This window comes from Miscanthus floridulus, chromosome 13 (genome assembly GCF_019320115.1).
Source record: "Miscanthus floridulus cultivar M001 chromosome 13, ASM1932011v1, whole genome shotgun sequence".
Taxonomy (NCBI): Eukaryota; Viridiplantae; Streptophyta; class Magnoliopsida; order Poales; family Poaceae; genus Miscanthus; species Miscanthus floridulus.
In genome coordinates this window covers 73,929,781-73,947,315 of record NC_089592.1, presented here as the reverse complement: position 1 = coordinate 73,947,315, position 17,535 = coordinate 73,929,781, and positions in this window count along the sequence as shown.

Genomic DNA, 17,535 nt, shown 5'->3' with positions numbered 1-17,535 from the left:
ACTTGCATATGCATCACATCATGAAATGAAACTATATCAAATGGATGTGAAAAGTGCATTTTTAAATGGTTTTATTAATGAACTAGTCTATATTGATCAACCTCCTGGGTTTAAAGACCCTAGATATCCTAATCATGTTTATAGGTTGTCCAAGGCACTATATGGGCTTAAGCAAGCCCCAAGAGCTTGGTATGAGCGCCTTTGGGACTTCCTTATTGAGAAGGGCTTCACCATTGGGAAGGTCGACACTACACTATTCATCAAGAAGTTTGATGAGCATATCTTCATTTGTTAAGTATATGTTGATGATATCATCTTTGGATCATCAAATGAAGACTCATGCAAAGAATTTTGTGAATTGATGTCAAAGGAGTTCGAGATGTCCATGATTGGTGAGCTTACATTCTTTCTTGGTTTTCAAGTCAAGCAAATGAAAGAAGACATCTTCATCTCTCAAGAGAAATACACTAAAGATCTTCTCAAGAGATTCAAGATGGATGAATGTAAGTCAATCAAGACACCAATGCCTACAAATGGACATCTCGACCTAGATGAGGGAGGTAACCCGGTTGATCAAATTCTCTACCGTTCTATGATTGGTAGCTTATTATATTTAACCGCATCTAGGCCCGACATCATGTTTAGTGTGTGTATGTGTGCTAGATTTCAAGCTAGTCCTAAGGAAACACATTTAATTGCCGTAAAAAGAATCCTTAGGTATCTTAAGCACACACCAAGCATTGGCCTTTGGTATCCCAAAGAAGCTTTATTTGAATTAATTGGCCATTCCGATTCGGATTACGCCGGATGCAAAGTTGATAGAAAGAGCACATTCGAAGGGTGCCATTTGCTTGGTAGATCTCTTGTGTCTTGGTCCTCCAAGAAATAAAATAATGTGGCTTTGTCCACCGCCGAAGCGGAATACATTGCCGTGGGTGCATGTTGTGCACAAATTTTATACATGAAACAAACTTTGCTAGACTATGGTGTAGTTCTAGAAAAGGTACCTCTTTTGTGCGACAATGAAAGTGCAGTAAAACTTGCAAATAATCTAGTTCAACACTCTCGCACCAAGCATATAGATATCCGCCATCACTTTCTAAGAGATCATGTGGCTAAAAATGATATATCACTAGAAGGTGTAAGATCCGAAGATCAATTAGCGGATATCTTCACTAAACCGCTAGATGAGGCTACTTTTTGTAGATTGCGGAATGAGCTCAATGTACTTGATTTTAGTAACTTCACTAAAAATTGAGCTTGTGTTGTCCCTTGCATTCATTGTAATATACAACATGCTTAATTTGTGGCAATGCATATAGGGCTTGTCTAACATGGTTAAGATAACCGCCGAAAAGCGTGTGAAGAAGCTTAACCTTGGATCAAACTTGACAAGCAACTAGATTTACTTACAAGTATTGCATATGCATGAATGTTGTTTTGTCGTTTTATTCCATTTGCCCTCTTGTTGCCTATTTTCTTAAAAAGAATTATAGCCTAAGGCAAAATATTTTGAAAAATATGAGGGTTTGAGAGAGGTCACTTACATCAGTCCCAATTGTTGTTTATTTGGATCCTATTCAAGTTGGGACTTGATTGAGAACAGGCAGCGTGAAGGAAGTTTGAAGATTTGCTAGAAAAAGTGCACCGGACGCTGCATCGGACGCCGTTGTCTAGCGTCCGGTCAGTTCACAGGAGGTGAACTACTGGTGAAGGAGTGACCGGACGTTGTGTCTATGCGTCCGGTCAGGAGGGGATCCAACGTCTGGTCGATCGAAGGAAGAACAAGTTGTACTGACCGGACCCTACCTACGTCCGGTCATGGACCACCAAACGCGTCCGGTCCCGATTCTAGAGGAATTGGACCTCTCTGGAATCGACTGGATGCTGGGTGGTAGCATCCGATCGCTACCACTGAAGCGTCCGGTCAGTGGATCTCGCGCGATTTCAGGTCTCTTTTCTCCGTTTCCTTCTCTGTCGCGTTTGGGACCCTCATATAATCGTTGCCTTCGTGTTCTTTCTCCTTGACCTAACCCGCGCCGCCGAATCCCGCAGTGACCTAGCTAGCGCCGTCGCCTTCGCTGCCGCTGCTAGCCCGCGCCGCCGCAGCCCATTGTAATCTCCCCTACCTACGCCGCCAGCAGCCATGCCTCGTGCCACGCTCCTTGCGCCGGCCACGCACGCCACCGCGCCTCCCTTGCCTACGCTCACCCGGCCCTCTCACCACCGCGCTCGCCCAGCCCTCTCGCCACCGCGCCGCCTAAGCCGAGCCCGCTGCCAAGCCTCACTGTGCGCCTCCAGTCTTCCTGCTGGTCATCAAGCGCCGTGTGCCCTAGCCCTACCTCCTCCATCATTGGTAAGGCCTGACCTATGCTCCAATTTTGATTTATCGGTGACCTAGATCAACAGCAGTGCACTAATTTCCAATCATCCAGGGCCACCGAATTCTTCGAAGTGGTTTGCAATCCCTAACCCTAGTTGGTTTCGAGGTTCCCCGTGCGATGTCTTTCCTTTTCTCGGATCGTCGTTAGTCAGGTAGAAAGCCATTCGATTCAAGTTCATATCTACATTGCTTTCTCTATTAGGGTCTCGCATCTATTAGATATATTGTATTTATTTGTATATTCATTTATTCTATCGTGCAGCGTGTCATGCCGCTGAGTTTCGTGTGACAGTTGTCAGATAACTCGGAGCCAAGCTCGCGAGTAAGGATCGAGGCCAAGCCTCGGGAGTGTCAGTTTATCTATTGATCTTCATCAGCGGTAGTTCACCCTCTTGTCAGATCAGATGGCTTGCACCAAGAACGTCAGTGGTGGCCCAGGTGATGATGATCGGAGGCCCCTGCCTCGCTAGCCTGTAGGATCAAAGGGCAAGTCAACCAAGCAGGTGACATCCAAGAAGCGCAAGTACACCGACGCAGAGACAGCGAGAGCAGCAGCTGTTGCAGAGGCCGCAGAGCATGCCGAGAGAGGCGGTGCCCACAACGAAGTTGTCATTACAGATCAGCCGGTTTCACCAGCAGTGAGAGCTGTGCTTGAGGAGGTAGAGCGTTGTCACGGTAGTCTAGCTAGGACTGCCACGGTTGCAGGACGATGGGTTGCCATTGAGGAGGGCCAGTCAGCAGAGCAGGAGACAGTTCAGCAGACTCAGGAGGGCGAGCAGGCACAGCAGACCTAGGAGGCCGAGGGGACAGAGCCGGCACCCCAGCTTCGCCGCTCTAGACAGACCCATGTACTAGTCTCGCCGAGGCCACCGACACAACAAAGGGGATCACGTCCACCACCTAGACCACAGGGTCCACCTCTAGTGGTGCATCTCGACTTGAGGGCCACCACAGCTAGATAGGTTCAGCAGCTACGATTTGTAGAGTTTAAGGTTTGGTTTCCTCCAAGGAGGGATGAGAGAGCAGCTGAGGGTTTCTACACGTCACTACAGGAAGATTTCTACAATGCTTATCTCAACAGTGGGGTAGTGTTCAGATCTCAGAGAGTCTGCCGCATAGAGTCTATTGTGGCAGCAGCCGGAGAGCATATTCGGCCTTACTTATCATATCTGCTAGGGTTGACAGATTTGATTGGACGGACTGGAATATATGTACCATCTTGGGTTCGTCAGTTTTATGCTTCACTCTTCATCGATCCACATCACAGATTTATTCACTTTGCTTTCAGAGGTAGAGACTATAGAGTGACGAGTGGGAGGGCCAGAGAGATACTGAGGCTATAGGATCAGCCTGTCAAGATGCATGAGGTTTGTTATGGACAGCAGGAGCCTCCCAGGCGTCCTCATGGAGGGTTGGTGCCCCCTACAGATTTAGTGCGACATTGCTTCAAGGAGCCCTTTGGTGAGGGGTCGAGCAGGAACCCTAGTGACTTGACTCCTATAGCGAGAGTGCTAGAGGCCATTATCAGGAGGACGCTGCTTCCCAGGTTGGGATACAGGGAGGGCCTGACTCGCTTACACCTCTGGCTTCTCAATGCCCTGATGCAGCAGACAGTATTTGATACCTAGGACCTCCTTCTTTCAGAGATGGAGGATACAATAGCTGAGGGATTTAAGGGTTGCAGGTAGCTTCCCTATGCTCACTGGATCACGTTTCTCATCCGCAGAGTAGTGCTTGATAAGCCCCTAGGTATGATGGATGAGTATATAGGTGCCACCATAGAGTTCCCAACTTACAACTTGTCACAAAGGATCAGACACAGCACTCCTCAGGCACCCAGACAGCCTAGCCGTCGTCCCGACGTGCCAGAGTCCACAGCTCAGCAGGATGAGATTATTAGAGGGATTGCAGCCACTGAGGAGGAGGAGCTAGAGGCACAATAGGAGGTGAGCGAGTATAGTGACAGCTCTGACGACGACTACCAGCCTATTCCTCAGATGCCTCCACGCAGACACGATGCAGAGGCTGGTAGCTCCAATTCTGCTCCACCTGCTCCGCAGACAGACCCCCCTCTCATTGCTATTCTTGAGCGGATGCAGCAGACACAGGATATACAGGCACAGGATAGATAGTCAAGCTTGACAGGATGAGTTCTAGAGGCAGCAGCAGGCCATGCAGCAGCAATAGTAGCAGATGCATCAGCAGCAGATACTCTTGCGGCAGCAGCTTATGGGTTTCATGCAGCATGTAGTGACAGCTCTTGGGGCCCCACAGCCACAGCCTTCGCCCCAGCTTGCTCAGCCTGCTACCACTTCGACGACTCTAGTAGTATAGCCCAGTGGGCTCCAGAGTCTAGGACAGCCTCCAGCTTAGTTTGCTTCACCTCTTGTATAGGTGTCCCAGTGGTTAGCCTCACCCATGGTAGCCCCACAGTTCACTCCACTTCAGACGGGCTTCACACTGGATCAGTCACCCTCGCTATTTGTGCCTGACATGTCAGTCTCCAGGAGTCTTGGAGCATCTTTCAGCGAGCTGACTGGCATGCCCACACCACCTCATATGCATGCCGTCGGTCCTTCTACAGCAGCCCAGTCACAGTGACTACTCAGAGGCTTCCTAGCTCAGTCGCATCATCAGATCCTACAGATGTACCAGCAGCTTCACAGGCAGCACCTGTCCCAGCTCAGACCCAGACCGCTTCAGCGACACTTCCTGCCATAGAGGGTCAGTCAGTTCAGAGCTCGAGGTCAGATGATGATGGTGCCCAGTTTTAGCTTGCTCCACGCACTTCAGCGCCCGGCTCGTTCGCTGCAGCCTCGCCGATCGATCGTTAGGTTTTGGTGTTTGATGCCAAAGGGGGAGAGGGAGTTCGAGTATGTAGTCTCAGGGGGAGCTACATTTAGGGGGAGCTAGTTATATAGTATTAGCTTATTATATACATTTGGAGTTTTATTTGTGTGATATACTATTACTTATGCATTCATGTGTTTGCTTTCACGCATATCATTCTATCTATGAGATAGTGTTATCTATGTGATTGTGATATATGACATGTGTGCTTTCTACTTTGCATTATTTAAATGTCATATCACTTGTGTTATGCTCATTTGCCTTTGCTTCCACGTTTATACTTCGAAGCAAATGAGCTTTGTTACTCGTACTCATGCTTAATTCATATTCTTTGAGTACATTGTGTTGGCTTGGGTCATATAAGCTTGACTAACACTTTTGTTCTTACCGACAAAAGCTTATATGAACTAAGCCCGTCAAAAACCTCATTCTTTCACATACTCGAGGTGGTATTGTCATCAATCACCAAAAAGGGGGAGATTGAAAGCATCTAGGCCCCTAGTAGGGTTTCAGTGATTAATGACAATACAAGATCACTATGACTAACATGTGTTTTGCAGAGGCAATTAAGTTAGGTCATGGTAATGGAGATCAATTGGGCAATCGAGTTGGTCATGCCCCTACGATGGAAATCATTTCGGTTTTCAAAGGATTGACAACAAGGTTAAGGATGATTAGTTCTAAGTGTCGATTAGAGTTGGAGAGACACTTAGAGTAGTTTAGGACTTTGTTTTTCCTTTGGCCATACTATTAAGGGGGGTATGGACGGGTAGCTTGACCTAGTTGAGTCTAGTGAGTTAGGTGTGGTGCACACTTGTTAAAACTAGCTCTAGGTAGCTCCTATGAAGCCCTTTGATCCCATGGAGCAAACTTCACTCACAAATGATTGAGAGTTGGAAGTGAATGGAGGGTCAAATACTGACCGGACGCTGGCCGCAGGGTCCGGTCAGTTCATTTGACCGAGGAGATCAAGTCTGGTATGACCAGATGCTGGAAGGTCAATGTGACCGGACGCTGAGGACCAGCGTCCGGTCGACTCCAGTAAGGGTCCAGACTTGAGAAAGTGTGACCGGATGCGTTCGGTCAATACTGACCGGACCCTGAGTATCCAGCGTCCGGTCGAGTACAATAAGCATCCAAGAGCGACCGGACACGTCCGGTCACTACTGACCGGACCCTGATAGCATTCGGTCATCACTTAAAAACTGTTGCGCGGGTTGAACAGACCGGAGCGTTCGGTCAACACAACCGGAGCGTCCGGTCACCTCGTAGAAGCTCATAACGGTTCGTTTTTCAGGCTGCCTTATAAATAGAAGCTCCACTCGTGTGTGGAGTCCCTTTTGCTCATTCCAACAGCTGAGAAACAAGTTTGTGAGTGCCAAGAAGAGCAAGGTCCTAGTGAGGTGTTTGTGATTTGAGAATCCAAGAGTGAAACCTCATTAGTGAATCAAGAGTAGACAAGTGTGCATCCATCTTCTCATTAGGCTTCGCATGGTCAAGTGAGAGTTCATGCTTGTTACTCTTGGTGATCGCCATCACCTAGATGGCTTGGTGGTGATTGGGAGCTTGGTGTTCACCTGGTGGAGCTTGTGGGTGACCCAACTCAAATTGTGAGCGGCTTTGGGTGATTCGCCACGACGGAGTGTTGAAGAATCAACTCATAGAGAGCACTTGATCCTTGTGCAGATCAAGGGGGAGCTACACCCTTGCGTGGGTGCTCCAACGAGGACTAGTGGGGAGTGGCGACTCACCGATACCTCGGCAAAACATCGCCGTGTTCCTCTCTCCATTTACTTTGAGCATTTACTTTAAGTATTTACTTTGAGCAATTCAATACTTATCTTTACATTCATAGAATTGCCATGCTAGAGTAAGTTCAGAAGATAGGTTGCAAGTCTTTTGTGCATTAATTAGATAGAAACACTTTTCTAGGCACAAGGGGTTAATTGGGCTATCCGTAGGATTCGATTATTGCAAGAAAATTTAGAATTAGCCCAATTCACCCCCCTCTTGGGCATCTTGATCCTTTCAGGCGTCAAACACCAAAACCTAAGGGTCAATCGGCGGGGCTGCAGTGGACGAGTCAGGTGTGGATAAGGATGGCAACAGATCAGGTTTGGGGTGGATATATGCGGGTTTCGGGTTCTACGGGTTTGGGTTTGGGGATGGTTTTTCACTCACGGTTTTCGGGTTCGGGGCCCCGAAACCAATCGGGTTCAGTTTCGGGTTTGGTTTTCCACCCATGGATATCCAATGGATATCCAAAATAAATCATTTGGAATTAAAACTCATGTTTTATAATATACTAATAATAATTTGTTTACTTAGATTATTAAATTTATTTAAAGTTGACTCATGAAAATATTTATTATTTGTTGCCTCTTGTTTATACATGTGAATATGTGTATATATATCCATGGGTTTTGAGTATCCATTCGGGTTTTGGGTATCCATTTGGGTTTTGGGTATCCGCGGGTTTGATTTTGGTGATGGATTTCCACCCGAATCGGTTTTCGTGGCGGATTCGGGTTTCAATTTCGGGTTTTGGTTTTGGGTGCACGAAGACTCCACCCGATCTGAACCCAACCCATTGCCATCCTTAGGTGTGGAGGTACGAGGAGTGAGCTAGAACTGTGTGCCATCATTATCTGATCCCAAGCTCTGAGCTGTCTGACCCTATGTAGCTGGAAGCGATGCTGAAGCGGTCGAGGTCAGATCAGGGATTGGGGTGGCCATAGACTGTGCAGGTATCACTGAAGCAGGCGGCTCTGATGATGCAATAGAAGAAGGGAGCATCTCTGTAGTACCGGTAATAGGTACAACTATAGAGGGACCTTGGACATGTAAATATGGTAGAGTAGGTTGCCCTGTCCACTCACTGAAAGTCGCTCCAAGGCTCTTGAAGACTAAGGTATCTGACATTAGTAGCGAGGAAGTCTAAGCCGGTGTGAAGCCCATCTAAAAAGGTGTGAACTATGGGGCTACCACTGGTGAGACAAACCACTGGGACACCTGCTCTATAGGTGAAGCAAACTATGATGGTGGCTGTCCCTAACTCTAAAGCCCACTAGGCTATAAAGCTGGAGTCATAAAAGTGGTGGCAGGCTGACCAGGCTATGGTGGTGGAGCCCCAATAGCTGTCACAACATGCTGCATAAACCCCAGTAGCTGCTGCTGCATAAGAAGCTACTGCTGATGCATGGCCTACTGCTGCTGCTGGATCGTTTGCTGCTGTCGCTGGAACTCATCTTGCCTAGTCTAAAACTGAGCGAAAGTAGCGGTGGTCTCCTGTGCCTAACGAGCCTGATCTTGCCTCATCCGCTCAAATATGGCAAGTAGAGTGGGGTCTGTCTACGGTGTAGGTGGAGCTAAACTGGAGCTATCGGCCTCATGGTCATGTCGTCATGGAGGCATCTGAAGAATAGGCTGGTAGTCATCATCCGGGATGTCACTGGGGTCGCTCACGATAATCCCCTCCTACTGAGCATCAAGCTGCTCCTCCTCTATAGTTGCTATGCTCCTGATGGTCTTATCCTATTGAGCTGCAGTCTCTGGCACCTCTGGACATTGGCTTGGCTGACTAGGTGTCCTCACTACACTATGTCGGATCATCTGAGTCGTGTTGTATGTAGGGAACTTTGTAGTAGCACACTATACTCTGCTAGCATCTCTGGTGGCCTCACAATAACTACCCTATGGATCAGGAATGTAACCCAGTGAGCATATGGCAGCTGCCTATGACCCCTGAACCCCTCTACAATAGTATCCTCCATCTTTGATAAAAGGAGATCCCAAATGTCAAACATGGTCTGCTGCATCAGAGAGTTCAGTAACCATAACTGTATGCGAGTCAAGCCCTAGCGATACCCCATCCTCGGAAGCAGTGTCCTCCTCATAATAGCATCCAGCACTCTAGTTATAGGAGTGAGATCATTGGGTGTCCTGCTCGACCCCTCGTCAAATGGCTCTGTAAAACAATGGCATACTAGATCTGTAGGGGGCACAAGACCGCCGTGAGGATGTCTAGGAGGCACTGTCTGTCCATAGCAAACCTCATGTAGCCAGATGGGCTGCTCCTGAAGCCTGAGTATCTCTCTGACCCTAGTGCTTGTCAGCCTATAATCTCTGCCTCTGAATGCAAAGTGTATAAATCTGTGCTGTGGGTCAATCCAGAGTATAGTATAGAACTAATGGACCCAAGATACAACATATAAGCCTGTCCATCAAAGTAAATTTGTCAGCCCTGGCAGGTAAGATAGGTAAGGGTGAATATGCTCTCCAGCTGCTGCTACAATGGTCTCAATGTTACACACCCTCTGAGATCTGAATATTGCCCCACTGTTAAGATATGTATTATAAAAGTCTTCTTGTAGTGGTGGGTAGAAACCCTCTGAAGCACGCTCATCCCGCCTCGGTAGAAACCACTGCTCAAAGTCTACAAATCTAAGCTGCTGAACCTACTTGGCCGTGGTGGCCCTCAAATCCAAGTGAGTCTAGGGAGGGCGAGAACCCCTCTGCTGTGTCTCTAACCTCGATGTGACTGGAGCATGGGTACGACCAGAGCGGTGAAGCTATGGCTGAGGTGCGTGCTCTGTCTCCTCAGCCTGCTCTCCCTCCTGAGTCTGCTCTGCTAGCTGTGGCTGCTGTTGAGGCTCCCCCTAAGACTAACTCTCATCAATAGTGACACGCCATCCTCCAACCATGAGAGTCCTAGCTAGACCACCATGACGGCGCTCAACCTACTCCATTGCAGCCCTCGTAGATGGAGAAAGCTGATCTGTAATAACAACACCACTCCGAGCACCTTCTCTCTCTGCACGCTCTGCGGCCTCTACAACTGTGGCTGCTCTCACTGTATCTACATCAGGGTACTTGCGCTTCCTCGATGCTAGCTTCTTTGTCGCCTTGCCTTTTGCATCTATAGGCTGGCGAGGTGGGGGCCTCGGATCCTCATCACTAGGACCACCTCCGACATTCTTGACATGAGCGATCTGATGGATCTAAAAAGAATAACTGTCGCTAACGAAGATCAACAACCAACTGTCACTTCTGAGGCTTGGCTTTGATCCGTACTCATGAGCTTGGCCCCGAGTTAACTGACAACTGCCAAAGGGACCACAACGGCACCAACTTGCTACACGATAGAATAGATAGGATATACAAATAAATACAATATATCTAAAGATACGAAATCCTAGGAAGCAAGCAATTAGGAATGAAATTGGAAACGAGGGCTTGCTACCTGACAAACTTGTGAAACGACGAGAATAGGAATGAATCGGGGAACCACTAGGTCGGCTAGGGTTGCAATGCGGTGAGGATCGGCGACAGAGGATGCAGGGCACTGCAATGTGGCTCGGGCACATGAAGTAGAGGCATGGGCGTGGGCTAGGGCAATAGCACGACGACGCTGGAATAGGGGCTCGGAGGCACTAGGTTAGAGCACGTGCACGGTGGCGTGGACTGGAGGCGATGCTGGGAGCAGTGGCGTGGGCGAGTGTGGAGGTGGTGCTAGGGAGGGCGCGACGGCACTAACATGGGGAGGCGCGGGCACTGGTAGCACTAGCACGGGAGCAGGGCACTGGAGAAGATGCGGTGGCTAGGGCGTAGCGTGGTGGCTTGGGATGGCGAAGATGGCATGGATGTGGCCTTAGGTCACGGTGGATGGATTATGTGGGTGGCCCCCGATGAGACAAAAGAGGAAATGAAGAAGAAGTCCTAAAACCACACGTTTCCTTTTGACCGGACACTCCGGTGGTAGCGACCAGACGCTGCCACCCAATGTCCGGTCGATTCCAGAGAGGTCGCGACTGGACGCGCCTGGTGAACCCTGACTGAACGTAGCTAGAGTCCGGTGCAAGCTGTCTCCTTCATCTTCGATCGACCGGACACTGGATCGCCATCTGATCGGACGCTGGGAAAGCACTGTTTCAGCATCCAGTTACTCCTTCTTAGCAGCAGTTCATCTCCTGTGAACTGACCGGACGCTGGACTTCAGAGTCCGGTGCAGCATCCAGTCACTCTTTTTTCAGCAAATCTTTAAAGTCCTTCATGCTGCCTATTTCCAATCAAGTCTCAACTTCAATAAGATCCAAATAAACACAAATTGGGACTGATGTGAGTGACCTCTCTTAAACTCTCAAAATTTTCAAAATATTTTGCCTTAGGCTATAATTTTTTTTAAGAAAATAGGCAATAAGAGGGCAATTGAAGATAAACGACAAAGCAATATTCATGCATATGCAATGCAATACTTGAAAGTAAATCTAGTTACTTGTCAAGTTTGATCCAAGGTTACGCTTCTTCACACGCTTTTCGGCGGTTATCTTAACCATGTTAGACAAGCCATATATGCATTACAATAAAAAGTAATCATGTTGTATATTACAATGCAATGCAAGGGACAACACAAGCTCATTTTTTAGTGAAGTTACTAAAATCAAGAACATTGAGCTAATTCCGCAATCGACAAAAAGTCGCCTCATCTAGCGGTTTAGTGAAGATACCCGCTAATTGATCCTCGGTCCTTACACCTTCTAATGAAATATCATTCTTTGCAACATGATCTCTAAGAAAGTGATGGCGGATATCAATATGCTTGGTGCATGAGTGTTGAACCAGATTATTTGCAATTTTACCGCACTTTCATTGTCGCACAAAAGAGGTACTTTTTTTAGAACTATACCATAGTCTAGCAAAGTTTGTTTGATGTAAAGAATTTGTGCACAACAAGCACCTGTGGCAATGTATTCTGCTTCGGCGGTGGACAAGGCCACACTATTTTGTTTCTTGGAGGACCAAGACACAAGTGATCTACCAAGCAAATGACACCCTCCGGATGTGCTTTTTCTATCCACTTTGCAACCGGCATAATCCGAATCGTAATAGCCAACTAATTCAAATATAGCTCCTTTGGGATACCAAAAGCCAATGCTTGGTGTGTGCTTAAGATACCTAAGGATTCTTTTAACGGTAATCAAATGAATTTTCTTAGGATTAGCTTGAAATCTAGCACATATACACACACTAAACATGATGTCGGGCCTAGATGCGGTTAAATATAACAAGCTACCAATCATAAAGCGGTAAAGAGTTTGATCAACCATGTTACATCTCTCATCTATGTCGAGATGTCCATTAGTTGGCATTGGTGTCTTGATTGGTTTACATTCATCCATCTTGAATCTCTTGAGAAGATCATTTGTATATTTTTTCTTGAGAGATGAAAATCCCTTCTCTCATTTGTTTAACTTGAAAACCAAGAAAGAATGTAAGCTCTCCAATCAGACATCTCAAACTCCTTCGAATCAATTCACCAAACTCTTTGCAAGAATCTTCATTTGATGATCTAAAGACGATATCATCAACATACACTTGATAAATAAAGATGCGTCCATCAAGCTTCTTGGTGAATAGTGTGGTGTCAACCTTTCCAATGGTGAATCCTTTCTCAATAAGGAAGTCCTGAAGGCGCTCATACCAAGCTCTTGGGGCTTGCTTAAGCTCATATAGTGCCTTAGACAACCTATAAACATGATTAGGATATCTAGGGTCTTCAAACCCAGGAGATTGATCAACATAGACTAGTTCATTAATAAAGCCATTTAAAAATGCACTTTTCACATCCATTTGATACAGTTTCATGTCATGATGTGATGCATATGCAAGGAGGATACGAATGGCTTCTAGTCTTGCAACCAGTGCAAAAGTCTCTCCAAAATCCAAATCTTCAACTTGAGAGAACCCCTTTGCAACTAGTCTTGCCTTATTCCTCACAACTACACCTTGATCATCTTGCTTGTTGCGGAACACCCACTTTGTTCTAATGACTCTTGCACCTTTTGGCCACTCTTCAAGAGTCCAAACTTCATTGCGGGTGAAGTTGTTCAACTCTTCATGCATGACATTTATCCAATCTAGATCTTGAAGAGCTTCTTCTACCTTAGTAGGCTCAAAACAAGAGACAAAAGAGTAATGTGCAATAAATGAAGCAAGTTTTTGTGAGCGAGTCATTACACCCTTTGATGGACTCCCTATGATGATATCTTATGGATGATCTTGTAGTAGAGGTGTGTTTCTTCTATTGACCACTTGAGGATGAGGTTGTGGAGTATCAACATCTTGTGCTTGTACCACTATTTGATCATGGGAGACATGAGTGTCTTCATTTTCTACTCTCCTATCTTTATCACCATCTTGTGGCATATTTAATGAAGAAGGTGGATCAATCACTTGTACATCATCTTCATCATCTTTAGGCTTGATGTCTCCAACCAGAATGTTCTTCATAGCCTCCCTCAATGGTTCATCACCTACATCATCAAGATTCTCATGTGCTCCTTGGGAGCCGTTAGATTCATCAAATTCCACATCACATGTTTCTTCAACCAAGCCGGTGACATGATTAAATACTCTATATGCTTTGGACTTTGATGAGTAACCAACAAGAAAACCAATATCATGTCTTTAAAACTTCCCTAGGTGTTGCCGCTTCTTGTAGATGTAACATTTGCAACCAAACACCCTAAAGAAGGAGACGTCCTGCTTCTTCCCATTGAGCAACTCATAAGGTGTATTGCCAAGGAACTTTTGAAGGAATAGGTGGTTGAATGCATAGCATGTGGTGTTGATAGCTTCTGCCCATAGAACTTCGGGGGTGTTGTGCTCATCTAGCATTGTTCTTGCAAGAGTGATCAATGTCCGGTTCTTTCTCTCAACTATACCATTTTGTTGAGGAGTATATGTTGCAGAGACCTCATGCTTGATCCCAACTTCATCACAATAGGCTTCAATGTTTGTGTTGTCAAATTCCTTCCCATTGTCACTTCTAATCTTCTTGAGCTTTACTTTAAACTCATTTTGTGCTCTCTTGGCAAACTTCTTGAAGCAAGATGCAACTTCGGATTTGTCATAAAGGAAGAATACCCATGTGTATCTTGAATAGTTATCAACAATCACAAGACAATAGAGATTTTCTCCCAAACTCTTGTATATTGTTGGTCCAAATAAGTCCATGTGAAGGAGTTCTAGCACTCTTGTGGTTGACATGAAAGCTTTTGTTGGATGGATATTTGCAACTTGCTTGCTGGCTTGACATGCACTATAAAGCTTGTCCTTCTCAAACTTTATATCCTTCAACCCTCTCACCAAATCATTCTTCATTAGCTTCTTGAGTGAGCTCATCCCAACATGAGCAAGTCTTCTATGCCATAGCCATCCAAGTGTTGTTTTGGTGAATATGCTTGTCTTCAAGTTAGCATCTTTCGAGGTGAAATCCACTAAATATAGGTTGTTGTATCTAAATCCTTTGAATATCACTTGATCATCATCCTTCTTAGATACAATAACTTCCTTCTCGGTGAATAAGCATTGGAAGCCAAGATCACACAATTGTCCAACAGATAGCAAGTTGAAGCTTAAGGAAGCAACATAGAGCACATTTGAGATAGAATGATCATTTGATATTGTCACTTTGCCCAATCCTTTAACCTTGCCCTTTGAATTATCTCCAAATGTGATTCTTTCTTATCCATCTACTTCTTCATCTAGGGAGGTGAACATACGAGGATCACCGGTCATATGTTGTGTGCAACCACTATCAATAACCCAATGACTTCCACCGGTCTTGTAGTTCACCTACACATAAGAGATCAAGCTTTAGAAACTCAAACTTGTTGAGGGCCCTTCACCTTCTCAACAAGTGATTTTGCAACCCAAATTTTCTTAGGCCTATTCTTGTTTGGAGGTTCTAAGAACATGACTTTCATCTTTCCACTAAAATCCTTTCTAAGCATGTAATGAGCATTGAAGGTAAAATGTCTAGCATGCTTGGGCAAGGGTTGTGGTGGTGGAGTTTGGCACTCATGGGCAAAGTGGCCTTCTTGTCCACACTCAAAACACCTCTTTGGCTTTGGCTTTTGTTGTTGTTGAGCTTGAGCCTTCTTCTCTTTGTTTGCCATGTACCCAATGCCACTTTTATCCATCTTCATGACGGTGTTCATTACTAGCTCACTTTGAAGATGCTTGCCTCTTGTGAACTTACTCAATCCAATCTTGAGATGCTCTTTCTCCAACTTGAGCTTCTTGTTCTCTTTCTTGAGAGCATCATTGTTTTTCTCTTACTTGAGCTTCTCATTCTCAAGAATCAAGTCACCATCATGATCACTAGTTTCAAGCACTATGGTGTTAGTGGTCTTGAGCTCTTTAAGATCTTTCTTGAGTATTTCATTGTCATTCTTGAGCTTGACAAACTCATCATAATCATCGGCCTCAACCACTTGCTTGCCCTTGCTACTAGAACTTTGCTCAATACTCTCAATAATCAAATCATCACATGATGTGGCTATATCAATCTTAACAACATTGTTAGTAGCATCATGTGGCTCATTGGATAGAAATTCTTGAGCAATAACAAGATTATCATGATTAATCTTAAGGGTAGTATATTCTTCTTTTAGCTTATTGTGGCTAGTGATGAGCTCTTTGTGCATCCCCACAAGTTTGCCATGTTTATCTTTAAGCTCTTTCTTAGAAGATTTGAGCTCCTTAAGTTTGGATGATATAGCATCATTTGCTTCTCTAAGCTCAACACTAGCCTTTTCGGCTATATCACATTTTACTAAAAGTGAATTATTCTTAGCCTCTAGTTTTTCATTCTTAGCTCTACTCTTTCTAATGATCTTAGTGTATTGATTTAGCAATTTAACAAGATCATCATAAGAAGGTGATTCATATTCATCATCATCACTATCGCTATCATCATTGCTAGCATGTTTATCACCACTACTATCATCATTTGATACCTTGCGATCATCCTTGGCCATAAGGCATAGGTGTGTAGGGGATGATGGCAGTGGTGGCGATGAAGATGATAAAGAGTCAATAACAATGGCGGCCACCTTCTCGTTGTCACTATCATCATCAGATGAGCCACTAGATGAATCAATGTCCATGAGCCAATACCGATGATGTATGCCTTTCCACTTTTCTTCTTCTTCTTGTGGAAGTCCTTATTGCCATCTCTCTTCTTGTATGGCTTGTTTTTCTTCTTCTCATCTTCTTCTTCATTGCTTGAGTCATCTTTCTTGCCCTTGTACTTGTTTTTGTACTTGTCTTTCTTGGGCTTTGTGCATTGATGTGCTAGATGACCAAGTTCTCCACAATTGTAGTAATCCATCTCAGAGATTGGCTTCCTTCTAGAGCTTGTGAAGAACTTCTTGCCATCGAACTTGATGCCACTCTTGTTGAGCTTCTTTAGCATCTTGGCGGTTCTTTTCACCATGAGAGCAAGACTTGCATCATCAACTTCATCATCACTTGAGCTCTCATACTCAAGCCTTGCTTTGCCCTTCTCTTGGCTAGCATTGAATGCTAAGTCTTTTTCTTTCTTCTTAGTAGAGGATGAGCCATGTTGTGGTGTGATGTGCATGTACATCTTATGAGCATTGATCTTTCCCAAGATTTGTGTTGGTGTAGCGGTGGAAAGATCACCTTGATGAAGCACGGTCACAATATGCCCATATTTGTCAATGGGGAGGACACTCAAGATCTTTCTTACAACATCGAATGGTTGCATTTGAGTGAGTCCAAGTCCATTGACTTCCTCTACAAGAACATTCAAGCGTGAATACATTTTATTAGCATATTCTTTGGGAAGCATCTCAAAAGAGTTAAGCTTTTTCATGACAAGATGACAGCGTTCCTCACGCTTACTCTTTGTTCCCTCATGGAGCACACAAACATCCAACCATAGTGCATGGGCGTCTTTGTGGTTTCTCACTCGGTTGAACACATCTTTGCAAAGGTCTCTAAAGATGGTGTTTCGAGCCTTTGCATTTCATTTTTCGTAATTCACCTCATCGCCTTATAGGTGTGTAGCGTCTCAAGGTTTTGGGAAGCCTTGTGAGGCGGCTCTAAGTATTCCAACATCTAGAGCTTCTAAATACGCCTCCATGCAGATTTTCCAATATGGAAAATCATCCCCCTCAAAGATAGAAGGAGGTCCATCCCCGTGAGACATCTTTCTCTAGGCAGTTAAGCCTAAATACGTGAGCACGAGGCTCTGATATCAATTGAAAGGATCAAGATGCCCAAGAGGGATGTGAATTGGGCTAATTCTAAATTTCTTTGCAATAATTAAGTCTTATGGTTAGCCTAATTAATCCCTTGTGCCTAGAAAATATATCTATCGATCTACCGCATAAAAGTTTAGCAACCTATGTTCTAATACTACTCTAGCATGGTAATTCTATAAATATAAATGACAAGAATTGAATTGCTTAAAGTAAATGCTCAAAGTAAAT